This window comes from Urocitellus parryii, chromosome 10 (assembly GCF_045843805.1).
Source record: "Urocitellus parryii isolate mUroPar1 chromosome 10, mUroPar1.hap1, whole genome shotgun sequence".
Lineage (NCBI taxonomy): Eukaryota > Metazoa > Chordata > Mammalia > Rodentia > Sciuridae > Urocitellus > Urocitellus parryii.
The window spans coordinates 102439297-102454208 of record NC_135540.1 but is presented as its reverse complement, the minus strand read 5'-3'; positions in this window follow the sequence as shown (position 1 = coordinate 102454208).

The following is a 14912-nucleotide window of genomic DNA, read 5'->3' as shown; positions in this document are numbered from 1 at the left end:
CGTGGGTTGGGGATGTATATTCAACCTGCAGTGAAAGGCAGGGGCTGTGGGAGTAAATATCCGCTGATTTATAGCTGAGTCCATCATAGATAGGGATCAAGTCTCAGCTACTGCCATAATCTCCGTGGTCCACACACAGACCAGCTGTAGTTACTAGGTTTGGGATCTGCCTTTTTTTTGACTAATACACTCAGGGTGCTACCGTTCCCACTTAATAGATTTTAAGTTGCCTCCTGCTTTCATTTTTTAAAATAAATCACTTGATCTAGAGTCCAAAGTATAAATATTTGATTGACCAAGTTTAGGTTATTAATTCAGGAAGAGAAATCATCAGCCTTTCATATTAGGAGATGGAATCTTGCCTACTGCCACGTCTCACACACATGCATCTTGGGGGAGCACAAACATTTGAATCAAGTCATTCACCTTTCCATAGGTGTGGTAAGTGTTGTGCACGTTGGCCAGGGTGAGGTTCAGGTGATGAGGGCTCCTCTGTTCCTAAGGATTGACCTTTATTCTCTTGGCCTGTGCTCCATACATTCACATCTTCTTTCTGTACATGTATGCATTTAGGAGTTTGCTCCTGCAAGAAGGCCTAATGTTGTAGAGGGTGGACGGATTTACTCCGTGGTGAAAAGGATTAGAAAAAATCATTTGTGGGAAGGCCCAAGCAATCTTGGATCTGGTATTACCAGCAATTAAGTTGATATTTCAATATCGATTTGGAATCTATTTCTCAACTGATTCTACATCCATCCTATGAAGGGGTACAATGGCAGCCTCAAACTCGCCAACCTTATTTTAAAGTGAGTGAAAGAATGAAGATTAAAGGAGAGAATTGTTATCCAGAACTGTCAACTCTAGCTCTGTCTTCCTGGGTTAGTTTTATGGCTTATTTTTAGAGACATAAATAACAGAGCTCCATATATCAGAAATAACCTGAGAGGTCAATTACAAATAGTTGAGTGGGGACCACAGTCCTGAGCAAGCTCAGAGAAGCAGACCAGGGGAGTAGTATATAACTGGGAGCTGGGATGGATCCGTTGCTGGCCGTGCCACTTGCTGGTTCAAGTGTCTTTACTTTTGGAACAAGTAGGCTACTTGCTGTCTGGTGAGTGCAGAGAGGCCTGCGTGGCCCTCACCTCTGAGTGCAAGGACATTCACAAAGAGTCATGCAGGATGCAAAGTCACCAGGGCCTTTTCAAAAGGAGGTGCTGGAAGGTGGATAGAAGAATCACCAGCGCAAGCTTAATTTTTTTTCCCCCACTTTTCCAATCTTGATCCAGCCCACACTACTTTTCAGGTCTGAATATTTTGGACAAGTCTAAGACGAAAGTCCACCTCTCCTATTGTTTTAAAGCATGGAAGATGTGGAAGTTTTCCTTTAAGTACACTTTTCTCTTTAACTCAGAGCAATTATACTTTAAAATAGTTGCTCACTTGTGGGTATAGTCATGTAGACATGTATTCAATGGAACTTTTTCAGGGTGTGTACTATAGATTGGAATGAAAATGTGACCCAACAATAAAGACATTTAACTAGAGAGTGAATGAAATCTTGATACAAATGACAGACATTTTAGACAGAACTGTATCAAGTGGTGTAGATGTTGAATCTTTGGCTTGCCAAGCATCCATCTTTCTGTCTTCTGATATCAGTATCCTGATTTTTCTGGGGACAACCGCTCCTCTTTTACCCTCACACTGTGTTTTGGGGGTGGTTGATTCTACTTTCTGGATAGTGAGAATTGCCACACTGACCTACTAAGATTAAAATCTCCTGAGTTTTGATAGAAGAACTGGAGGTCCTACGTGTAACGATGCAGGGAGAACCTCCCTAATGTTGCCACAAAGAAAAGCAAAATCAAAAGATGAAGAGAATAGTCATCAAATATTGACAATCTAAGGCGAGTGCCTGGATTCAGCCATGCTGAAGTCCAACAGCCTCTGGACTTGCTGGCTTATTTGTATCAAGAAGTTCCCCTCTTTTTATTCAAGTTTGGGCTATATTTTTGTTAAATATTAAGGAGCTTCTACTCATGTCAACCACAGAGAGCAGACGTGAACAATAGAGGCTGTATGAAATAACAAGGAGGAAGAGCACAGTCCTGGGTTATCGGTCCCAGTTCTATATAGACTCCTGGGACTTTTTCTTCACTTGTGAAATGAAGTTAAAGTTTGAAAAATATTATTGAATTTACTTGGGATATAAAAGACAACACAGCCATGCAGCTAGTTACTAACACAGTTTTGTGGTGGGTAGCAGACCTATGTTCCCTTTCTAGGGCTCTGTTCACAAGATCCCTCTACCCCTCGGGGACTTGTAATCTTTTATGGTTCTGGATTGACATGCACCACAACCCTTTGGATATTCACATGGATAAAACACAACTGAGAGCGAACCATGAGTGAATGTTTCTCCTAGCTGTTGCAGCTTGGATATGAGTTGTCCCCTGGAGAGCTGTTGTATTCGGCAATGAAGGGATATTCAGAGTTGAAACTATTAGAGAGCTGGAACCTCATCAGTGGATTAATCCATTTGATGGATTAATCATTTGAATGAATATTGGGTAGTAGCTGTAGACAGGAGAGGTGTGGTTAAATGAAGTAGGTCACTGCGAGGTGTGACCTTGGACTATATCTTGTCCCTGGCTCCTGTCTCTCCTTCTCTCACTTTCTCTACTTGCCTGGCTGCCATGAACGGAGCAGCTTCCTCTTCCATACCCTTCCACTGTGATATTCTGCCTCATCTCAGGGTCCACAGCGATGGACTAAACTGACCATGGACTGATCCTCTGAAACCGTGAGCCATCAAAATGTTTCCTGCTCTAAGTTGTTCTTGTCGGGCATTTTGATCATAGTGATGGAAAGATGACCCACACAGCAGAAAACACTTAGATACAAAGAGGGGGGGACTTTGGAAAACAGACCCACACTTTAAGCCAAGAGTTGAGGTTTTAAAGATTTTTCTCTTATATTCTTTGAGAAATGTTTGAGGAGGATTTCAAATAAATTATTTGTCAGTAATATGCCTGGTACACAATGAGTACTCAATAAATATTTAGTAAATGGTTGAGTGTTTGGGAGTTATTTTTGCTTGTTCACAGTGTTTCATCTTAAAACAGTGACATTTCTGGAAGAAAGGAGATTCCGGGAAGTCTGTTCCCTTTGCTATTACTAAAGAATATTTAGAAGTGATATTTTCTTATACATGGCAGCAATTTTTTTTTTTAAAGAAGTGGACCTTCGTATGTGATGATTATTGCACTCTTTTTTCATACGATTCAGTATTTTGTCTCTTCTTCGTTTTTCTCAAGTTTGTTTGACTTTTCATGTTTATTTTTAAGTTCTTAAATGGCACCTATTATGTGTATATATTTATGGGCTTTAGAGTGATAATGCAATATATGTACACACCGTGGAAGGATCAATTTGGGGATAATTTGCACTTTCATTTCCTCAAACTTCCTGGGTTTCTTTAAAAGATTTTCTTCTTCCTTCCTAAAAAGTCAATATTATTCATGGTTGAAATTGTATTTTAAATGTTAACATATTCTACCTCCTTCCATCTTATTTGCTGTGGTAGTTCCTTCACTGCACAGAGAATCTGAAATAGATTTAGATATAATTGGGTCACAGATTATTAAATAACCAGCCTCTCTACTTAGTCCTATAAAATCTCCAGATGCAAAACACATTTTCTTTTTTTGCCCATCTTTGCAAAGCATTTCTCCCCACTAAAATTAACTAAGTGGAAATTTGTTCATGACTGAATTTATTCAATGGTAGATATCTCTTATTTATACCTCCTTTTGAAGTCCCTTTTAAGCCCCCAAACCAGATTTATAATTGGTTTTCCTATTTTCAGCTATTTATTTTTTTACATTCTCTTCCTTCCTCACATGCACTGGCCTTTAATCTCTTCAATCATCTCTTTATTATTGTATCAAGCTCTTTCCTCTCTTTCTCCCTCCTTGTCTTTCCCTACATTTCTTTCTTCCTTTATAAATTTAAATAAATGCTTTCCAACTGATTTACCCGTGGATTTTCTCATTCTGGAAATTCTTAGTCTTTCACTTGTGTCCACTCCACAAGAGCCCCATTTCTACATTTTGCTTTTAAAATTTTCTTTGCTCTCTTTTAATTTTTATAGCTCTGAATTTTTTGTCTTTCCCCCAAGAAATAACAATAAAATAGAAACATGGTCTATCCTCCAGGAAGCAGAGCAATAAAATTACTAGCTTGTGTCCACAACTAACCTCTGAGATGTATATTCCTGGCACTTTAAACTTTCTGTATGTTGATCAGAAAGAGAGGAACAGAGAGAATTCAGTGTAGTGGTTTAAAGCAGGGATTCTTTTTACAAACTGCTTAGGTTGAATCCTGGTTTTGCCGTTACCAGTATATGACTTTAGGTAAGCTATTTAGCTTCTCTGTGCTCAACTTACTCACTTTTAAACGAGAAACATATAATAGATTACCACCTAATATACTGAAATATTGAGAGGCTTAGAGTTAATAGTAGATGAAAAACTCTTGAAAATCTTTTGTACATATGTGGCAGTCAGCTTTGTGTCACTGTAACAAAATGCCTGAAGATAATCAACTTAAAAAAAAGGAAAGGGTTATTTTGGCTCATGGTTTTGGAGGTTTCAGTCCATGACTGGTTAACCACAACCAGTTAACTGTTGCTTTGGGGCATGTGTCATCATGGAAGAAGCATGTGGCAGAACACAATGGCCAGAAAACAAAGAGAGAAAGAGGAGGAGACCTATATCTCCTTTAAGGGCATGTTCCAAATGACCTGACTTCTTTGCACTAAGTTTCACCTCCTACAGGTTCTAGTGCCTCACAATAGTGCCATGGGCTAGGACCAAACCTTGGAGGACATTGAACTCAAACATCATTCTCACCATTACTGTTAAGTGAAACTTACATTCAAATGTCGGGAAGACAACAATTAATATTTTTATCATTAGCAAAATTCCTAACTTAAAAACAAATGTTGTGATGATCCAATCATCAATAAATCATTCAAGCACAGTATGATTTCAAAGTGATACATATATAGAGCATTAGAAACAAGAGAAAATCTTGAACATTTTATTTCTAGATTAAGGAACATATTATTGGTGGCTTACTAACAGATAATGCTACACACACGTGTATGTGTGCACATACACATACTCAAACACCCACACTGGGGGAAGGGATGTTTTACTTAGTATTGTTGCATAAAATCACCTCCAAAATAGAGGCATACAATGACCACCGTTTTATTTTCTCTGGGATTCTGTGTCAGGAATTTGAACAGAGGACAGAGTGGGTGTCTTGTTCCTGTTTCTCATTGTCTGGAATCTCCACAGTGTCTGGGCCTTACCTGAGAAACTCAAATAACTCGGGACTGGAATCATCTGAATGCTTTTTAATTCATGGGTCTGGCAATGGATTAATGGATTGGGCTGGGATAAATGGAAGGTTTGGCTCTTTGGGACTGTTGATTGACATGTTGATCTGTGTCCTCTCCAGGTGGTTTGGAACCTGCCACAACATGGCAGCTTCAGAGAATCCAGACTTGTTCTTTGGCAGCTCAAAGCCCTAAGAACAAGTGACCCAGAAAACAAGGAGGAAGCGGCCTGATGTTTTTATAATCCAGCCTCAGAAGTCACACAGTATCATTTACACCAAGTTCTATTCACCGAACCAGGCATGGGCCTGATCCAATTTAAGAATCAGGGGCACAAATTCCATAAATTGATGAGAGAAATATCAAAGAATTTGTGGCTATATTTTAAAGCATCAGAGAGAGGCAGATAAAAAGGAGGGAGTATCACATCATTCTATTTGCATCTGTTTGTTGCAAGGAGCAAGTGGTCCTATTCATTCACATGTGAAAATAGGTTCAAAGGTAGAGCCTCTGATGAAAGGATGTTCTTTTCATAAAGAACACCTCTGGGAATAATAGTACTACCATGTTGTTAGTCAGTTGTCTGTTACTATAACAAATACCTGAAATAATCAACTTATAAAGATAAAAGTTTATATTGGCTTACAGTTTTGGAGATTGCAGTTCATAATGATCTGGCCCCTTTGTTTTTGGGCCTGTGGTGAGCTGGCAACAGAGCAAAACCACTCATCTCATGGCTGAGAAACAAAGAGGAAGAGGAAGGGATTGGGGGTGCCACAGTCTCCTTCAAGGGCACATCATGAATACCTAAAGGCCTCCCACTAGACCCCACCTCTTAAAGGTCTACCACCTCCCCAACATACATGGACTGGGAAACAAGGCTTTAACGCGCAGTCTTTCGGGGAACACCAATCCAAACCACAGCACTACCTATTTCTGATTTATGCCACCTTGATGGTGTCTTTTTTAAACACTTATTTCTAATTTTTTAGCTTTCTTGTATTCCCTCATTACACATATAACACTTGTTTTGTAGGAAATGTGAAAAGAACATAAAAATATAAGGAACCAGACCCATATCTCCATGATACTCCCAGAAATGGTTCTACTATCAAAAGAGAAAGGCTTTTTAAAATAGTTTGGCATATTTATCTCTCTCCAGTATTTTTACTATGATAGTTTTAACACAGTTTGCATTATATTGTATATATCATGTTATATTGCCCTATTTTTCAATTTAACCTTCTGTTAGAATCATTTTTCTTTATATAATTAAGTTACCTATAACCATTTCTTTTTCTCTTTTTTATTAGTTTTTTTTAAATAAAAATTTCAAATTTAAATTAAACAACATATGTTCATTGTAAAACATTAAAATACATAGGTCCATAAAACTAAAAAAAGAAAAGTGCTTTCTCAACCAAATCCAAGTTATTGGTTTATAAATGGATGAATAATTAAAAATTTTTTTGAAATGTGATTTAGTATATTTTGAATTTTCTCTTTAGCATTTTGGATCTTTATTTAGATAAATCATTATCCAGGTTTTCTGATATTGGATATTATAAAATGTTGCAATAAACATCTTTAAATATGAAAACATTTTTTGCATATTTGTAAATGCTTTTCTGTAGGATAGACATCTAGAAGTGAAAATGATCATGAAGATAAAAAAGAAAGAGGAAAAGGAAGGAATCATCCTTCTTTTGTTCAAAGGAAGTTCATTTAAAATTTTGATAGATAATGCCTGCCTCATTTGTGATCATATGTTTTTTTAATTTTTTATTTTTTAGTTGTAGGTAGATACAATACCTTTATTTATTTGTATCTGGTGCTGAGGTTCGAGCCCAGGGCCTTAAATGTGCAAGGCAAGTGCTCTACCACCGAGCCACAACCACAGCCACTATGATCGTATATTTTAATGGTGGCATAATATTCTCATTTTGTATGTATTTTAATTTGTTTAGTTATTTTCCCAGAGTGAGATATTTAGATAGTCTGCAGATTTTTTTCTCCAATGATCAATAAGTTTGCATGAATATTCTCATGATGAAATCTTTGTCGGCATTACCTTAGGATTGGTTTTTATAAAGGCAATTAGTTGGCATAACATGAACATTTTAAAGATCCCTCTTTTATATTGCTAAATTGCTTTTGGGAAATGTTGTAGCAGTTTACACACCAGGTACCTGCAAACCTTTGAACCTGAGATGCTATAAAATCTTATGGCTGGTCCTTAATTTCCCATATTAAGGTTAATAATATCTTGTTAAAAAAAAGGCCAGCATTTGTCCCTACATGAATATTTTTCCAGTGCTCAAGTTACTCAGGATTCTATGGGATTTCTGTAAAGACTGCACTCTATAGTCTCTTGGCAACAGTTAAGAAGCATCCATGTGTATTAGTGATGTTCCGGCAGCTAGCCTTGTATGTGTCTATCCCATATAAAGAGGAAGTAGAAAATACTCCACTCCAGAAATATTTTCTCTAGAGAAAAAAAGTTATAAATTATCCCTAAACAGTGTTCACATATTTGCAACTAGATTTCCAAAAAACTTAAAGTGATATTTTATTAATTTGTATGTTACTCTACTTTTTCTTGACATTAAAGTTACCCTGAGGCAAATGGTTTTCTAATCTTATGAGAGAATTGTTTTGAGTACATCAATGAACAGACGCTGGCTTTCCTAATCACCCTAAATCTTGATCTCTTTTTTTTGACTTATCAATCACATACTTGTCATCTATTTTTTTTCTGTGTATAGCTAATTTTATTCCATTTAGTTATATATTTACGTTTAATTTCAAAATTTGGTCCTCAGCTCCTTGGGTACAAGAATTATTCCTCATATATCTTTGTGTCTCCTGATAGAGCTAAAGTGGTATCTTGAACACAGTGGATGATTTTTCCATTTATTTGTTTAACATCCCTTTATTTGCATATATTCTATGCCCCAGACTGTGTTACTTCTGGAGATTCTGTTAAAAAAAAAAAGACATTGTCTTTGTGCTCATCAAATATTCACATAGTTTCCTATATTTTGCAGCCTCCTTTGTGTTTGCACTGGTGCCATGTAACCAGTACTGGCCAATGGACTGGGGACATTGAACTGGGCTGAGACAGTTCGGAGTGGGTGTGCCACTCCACTCTTATCCTGATCCTGCAAACTTGAAAGTCAAAACATTTCACAGGACTGTGTCACAGGATGGAGTCTGAAGCTCTGTGTCACTGCGTGGAGGAGAGCAGGGAATCCGAACCATCCACATCAGACTGCATGAGTGAAAGATAAACTTTTTATAGTAAGAAACAGAGGCAGGATGGATAAATGAAGGATTAGGCAGAAATGAGACATAAAGGAAAGAAAGGGAAACAAAAAATATAATTCAGATGTTCTGCATACTTTTATTTATTTTATTTTTTATTTATTCTAATTTGTTACACATGGTGGCTGAATGCAATTCATTTCATATTACACATATTGCAATTTTTCAAGACACTGGTTGTAAACAAAGTATTTTCACACCCTTCGTGTCTTCATACATGTACTTAGGGTAATGATGTCTAATTCATTCCACCATCATTCCTACCCTCCTACCCTCTCCTTTCCTCTCCCTCCCCTTTGCCCTATCTAAAGTTCCCCCATTCCTCCCAGGCTCCCCACCCCATTGCCATTATGAGTCAGCATCCTCATATCAAAGAAAACATTCAGCCTTTGGTTTTTTGGGATTGGCTTGCTTCACTTAGCATTACATTCTCCAGCTTTATCTGTTTACCTGAAAATGCCATGATTTTTATTCTCTTTTAATGCTGAGTAATATTCAATTGTGTATATAAACCAAAGTTTTCCTATCCATCCTCTTGAAGGGCATCTAGGTTGGTTCCACAGTTTAGCTATTGTGAATTGTGCTGCTATAGACATTGATAGGGCTGTGTCCCTGTAATATGCTGTTTTTAAGTGCTTTGGGTATAAACCGAGGAGAAGGATCGTTGGGTCAAATGGTGGTTCCATTCCTAGTTTTCCAAGGAATCTCCATACTGCTTTCCATATTGGCTGCACCACTTTGCAGTCCCACCAGCAATGTATGAGTGTGCCTTTCCTCCCAGATCCTCACCAACACTTATTGTTGTTTGTATCCTTGATAGCTGACATTCTGACTGGAGTGAGATAAAATCTTAGAGTAGTTTTGATTCATTCTGCATACTTTTCAAGACTTGTCACTCTTCAAGCCTTTTCCCAGGCCTGTTACTTCCAAATTCCTGGGAAATCTATAAATCTATTGTGTGCTGTAGAACCTGCCAATAAATAGATTGAGAGGTATGACATTTTAAGAAATCTATAATTTAGGGAATTTTCCAGAAATATTTTTTTATTGATAAGATAATGGAGACCATGTAAGCCTAAGGATACAGAGACAACCAGAAGCTATCTCCAGAGCACCAGATTAATATCCTTTCTACATACTAACCAAGTTTCCTTTGAAAGAAGAGCCAGGAACCTCAAACACTTACTCTTAGGATGGCCTGCATTCTCCCTTGCATAAATATTCCTTGCTTTACCCAAAAGGTGTCTCTCTTGAGATTGCCCCCATTCTCCCTTGAATGTGTACACTTTCTTAAATAAACCTCTGTCCATGCCGAAATTCTTGACCAGCACATTAGCCAAGGACCCCTTGGTCCTGAGTCGAGTTCCCCCTTCTCTCCAGGAACTCCTCAGACCCTGGTCTGGAGATACTTCTTCTCTGATGACAAAATCACTGTGACTTTGGGTCAATTTTTTTTTTTTAGAGAGCAAAACTTATTCTGGTTTGAGAAATTGCCCTTAAGCAGCTCATAGTGCATGTTAAATAAATCCACGTATGATTAACTTTTGGGTATGTGTGTGGGAAATGGGGTGACCTGTGGACTAGGAGGTTCTCAGTGGAATGAGACTGGAGTCTACTATTCTCCCTGGGCTTGGGACTCTAGTTATAAGTGAGTTTCACAGTTAGGTGCCTAGGGTAGTATTGGCCATTTTTTCCTGCTCTAACTTCAGTTCTTTTTTGTAAGCATCCATGAGTAAGAGAAACAGGGACCATAAGAACAGTCATATCTTTATCAAAAGAGGTACTTTTCTGTGATTTACTGGTTAAGTCCTTGCAACGCTATACTTGAAGTAGTAGATGGAGGCAGAAAGTGCCATTATCTTTTAAGTCTCATATAGATCTTTCAGTCTGTCTGAAGGGAAGCCATAAGAATTTCCTGAAACCCATCCATTACTATCACCAAGGATACCTTTTATTTAGAAAGAGACTACTCCCAGCACTGTCAAACTCCTATTCAACTTCCCATGGTAGATAATGCATCTTAGTGAAATTCTTTTCTTGAATCTCTCTCCATTCCTTAGACCAAGTTATCCACTACATCCTACATAATCTCTCTAAATTCCAGATATACTTTTAGTATTTTACTTATTATATGGTATTTTACCATTTTTTTTTCCAACAGGCATTTCTGCTCTATTGGATTGCCCTTTCCATCAGAAAGGAATTTTCTTCTTTATATTCTCAGGGTCTATCTCAGAGCCCACATCCAGGAGCTACCTAACATGTTTTTTAAGTAACTGAATGATGCTCAGGTGAATCCTTCACCGTTACCTAGTGTTTCCTGGCGAACTGGACTTGCAAATGTATAAGATGGTGCTAGCACACCAATCAATTTTCCCATTACCATAATCCCCTCCCCACTACCTTTCTTTGTTTTAAGAGGCAAACCATTTCTAAGGCACTTGCTGTGTAGTTGCATTATAGGAATCTTGTTTTAGCTCTGACTTCTTAGCTTGTTTTGCAAGGGAATTAGGAGGTTTAATACCTTTGTGTTGCTAAAGAGCTTGAGATCTGCTTAGGAAAGTCACTTAAGAATGCCTAAGTGCTGGTATCATAATATTTATTGAGTATTGGTGAATAGAATTCTTAGAATAGTCTTGCTCGTTGTGGTATCACTGAAAGCTCGCTATACTAAATCCCATTTGTCTTGGATATAAGGATTTCTGGAAGATGAATGGAAAGAGGAAATTAGTGGGTTTTGGAGTGGATTGTATAAGAAGGAACAATTTTTATAAATTTCCCTTTTCTTAAAGTGACAAATGCTAGAAAAATGCCTTTTGCTGCACTGACATGAACCTGGTAATTACAAGCTTAATAGACGAGCAAATTCCATATGCTGCCAAATGAAGACAGTGAAAAGCAGCCCCGCCTTGAAGTCTGTCCTGGTTTGGGGTAGAAGAACCATGGAGGGTCACTCCAGGCTAGAATCCCTAAAGTTAGGCCTGTCATTTATGGCAAGTCCCGTTCTCTGTGGAATAGCAGGCTTCATTCTTTTGTAAAGTTGGGTGGCCTTTGGTACTTATGCCAGGCATTGGTAAAGCAAAACCAAATAGCAACAAAGGTCTTCAGTTCTGAGAGAGGACGTGGTGATCGGAGCAGTTGCCTGCTGAGTTGGGATTGCCTTCTTCATTTGGGAAGACTTGGAGAGTGACTCTGGGAGACAACCAAAGGGAGAGGAGGTGACTGAATTTAAAGGCATAAAAATTTCCCCAAAGTGTATTTCAAGAATCGAATCTGAAACAAACCATGCTAGACAGCTTGTTGTCATTATAACAGATACCTGAAATAATTATAAAGAGAAAATTGTTTATTTCTGACTCATGGTTTTAGAAGTTGCAGTCCTTGATCGGGTGGATGTACTGTTTTTAGAGTTCTGATGGGAGTGCCTGATGACAATGGTGGGGAGTTCATGCAGGAGAAAATCTGCTCATCTCATTGCAAGGAAGCAAAAGAGGAAGTGGGAGGTGCTGGGGTCTCATTGTTCCCTTCAAGGGATCCCCCCCCCCCCGCCAATAACCTAAAGTACTCTCACTAGGCCCCACCTATCAGCCTGCAGGGGCCAACCCTTTAACACATGGACCTTTGGGGGAATTCAAGATCTAAATTATAGCACATAATTTTTCCTCTAAGAAAAAAGTTTAGGGCTATACTTTTGCTCTTCCGATTCTCTTTCTTTATCCTGCATCTTGATTACTCAGTTTTCTGTAGAAGAGTTCTCTCTCTCCCTCTCTCTTTCTCTCTCTTTATTTGATACCAGGGATTGAACTTGGGGCACTCAACTACTGAGCCACATCCCCAGCCCTATTTTGTATTTTATTTAGAGACAGGGTCTCACTGAGTTGCTTAGCACCTTGCTTTTGCTGAGGCTGGCTTTGAACTGGTGATCCTCCTGCCTCAGCCTCCCAAGCTGCTGGGATTACAAAGTATGTGCCACCATGCCTGGCTACAAGAGTTCTCTTGATATTCATTTACATATTATTTGACCTTTATAAAAATATAGAGAATTTCTTGCCTAGTACTCTCAAAGACCTACCCTCTCTCATAAAAATAAATAAAATAAAGGTATTGTGTCCAACTATAACTAAAGGAAAAAAAATTTAAAAAAGACCTACCCTCTCTCAGTGTTAAGGAATAAAAACTCCAAACCAGATTTTTGCCAACCTAATTTTTGCTCTAAGAGAGCAATCATCACCATCATGGATTACCCATCCTGTGTAATAATAATATTTACAATAAAAGTTACGATTATTGAAGGCTTCTGTAAAGGTGCTGGCAGTGGGAAAACTCAGGGGAATTGCATAGTTACTCTGTAACAGAGGCAAGAATAGAATCTAAATCATGGAAGTTCAGCGTGGAACTATGTCTAAGTGACAGCTTGATGGTCGCCCCGATTTAGCACTTTTCTCAGAGAGACAGGTTCTGATGATCATTGGCTCCTCTATCAGAGGAAGGGAAATGTTTCCATGGGAAGGGAAGGTAGTAAGTGTGGTTGAGGGTGGATGCAGATAAGATTGTCCTCATTGGATGAAAAGTGTGCACGGAAGATGTGAGTACAAAATTACTATCTATCTCCATGTCACTGACATTATTCTCTTCAAAGTAGAAGTTGAAATTTTCTACTGAGAGAGCAGGAAGATGGAGGCTTAAAGACTGTGATGATTACTGGGAGGAGTCTGTGGATTTCAGATGTGTCTTCAAAGTCTCAAGTGTAAATTTCAGTAAATTATACAACTTAGTTTTATTCTCCTTCACTCTTACGATGATCAGTCTTCTGGGTCTGTGACTTTATCCAACCTCGTGTGTGTGCCTGTGAAATGGAGAGAGTTGACTGGCATCGAGAAGCCGTTTAGGAAGCTGTGAGCAGCATTAGGATGGGTGGGACCTAATGTCATCTGCAGTTGAAAAAACTATGTGAAGACCTCCCTGGGCCTCAGTGAATCTCACGACTCTAAGATACCAGATGGAAGACTGGAGAGGCGGCCACCTCAGGTACCTCTGTGAGTGCCATACGTCACTCTTATTTTTCTGTCTCCACAATTGTCCTAGAAAGACTGGCAAGGTACCATTCTACACATGGCATAGAACTTTGGGGATAATTGGATAAAAAATGAAACTATTTTTTTTCTTTATAATTTTGTTGCATTTTCTCTCTTGGAAAGATTCACTTTGAAAAGATTCTTTGTATGTAGCGTATCTGTTCACAAATTTTAGCAGTGTGTCTGCATTTCTGTTCTGCATTCAACTATTACCCTTTAGAAGCTTTTCATGTCATTTTTTTTTAAAAACCCTCTTCTCTTTTCCACAGCCACAAAAAAGAGGAAGCAGATATTGCTTTTCAACAAGGAGTTGGTATCATTATCTCAGCACCTCAGAAATCCTCTGCATATAGAAGGAGTTTTTCCAAAATGATATAAAAATTAGAGTATTTAAGTGAAGAATACCATTGTCATAAGCATTTCATATCCAAAAAGAATTTGAACCTTTAATTTCTCACTCCTCTTTATTTCTGAGTTGCTAAGTAAGGGAAGTTTAGTGTTAATACTTATAAAAGCATTTTTTCCTTACTAAAGCAGGAGTGGGGCCTTCTGGGTAATAAGGCAAATTAAAATTTAGGAGCACTGGGTTCTTTCAAAGTCAATGGCTGCCTAACCTTGGTTATCCCATTTACCCTTTCAGCCTCAAGTTCCCCATATATAAAACTGGACTCATAATGATCTTGCATTTACACACTCCTTTGAGGATTATAAAGGGAAGGAAGTACATAAACCAGGAACTTTTTATTCTTTATAGTTTTCAACCAAGACCATTATTAGCTGGGGTTAGAGCAGATCAATGAAAGGATAGGAAGTAGAATTTTTAAAGAAAGGTTAAACTAAAAGTTGTGTGGAAAGCAAATGTTTGTATATTAACTTATGCAATCCCATTGCTTTTAAATGCATGTTTGGAAATGTTTTTATAGGAAAACCCAAATTGCCCTAAGTCATAAGAAATTTCATATGAGAATACTGATACTTGACTTCAGGGAGAATTTTGCCTCTATCAAAAAGATTGTATTTGATTGTCCTACTCACTGGGAAGGTGTTAGATAAGCATATTGTCAGACCACACATCTAATCTAAAAATACATAGGAGACTAGGTATC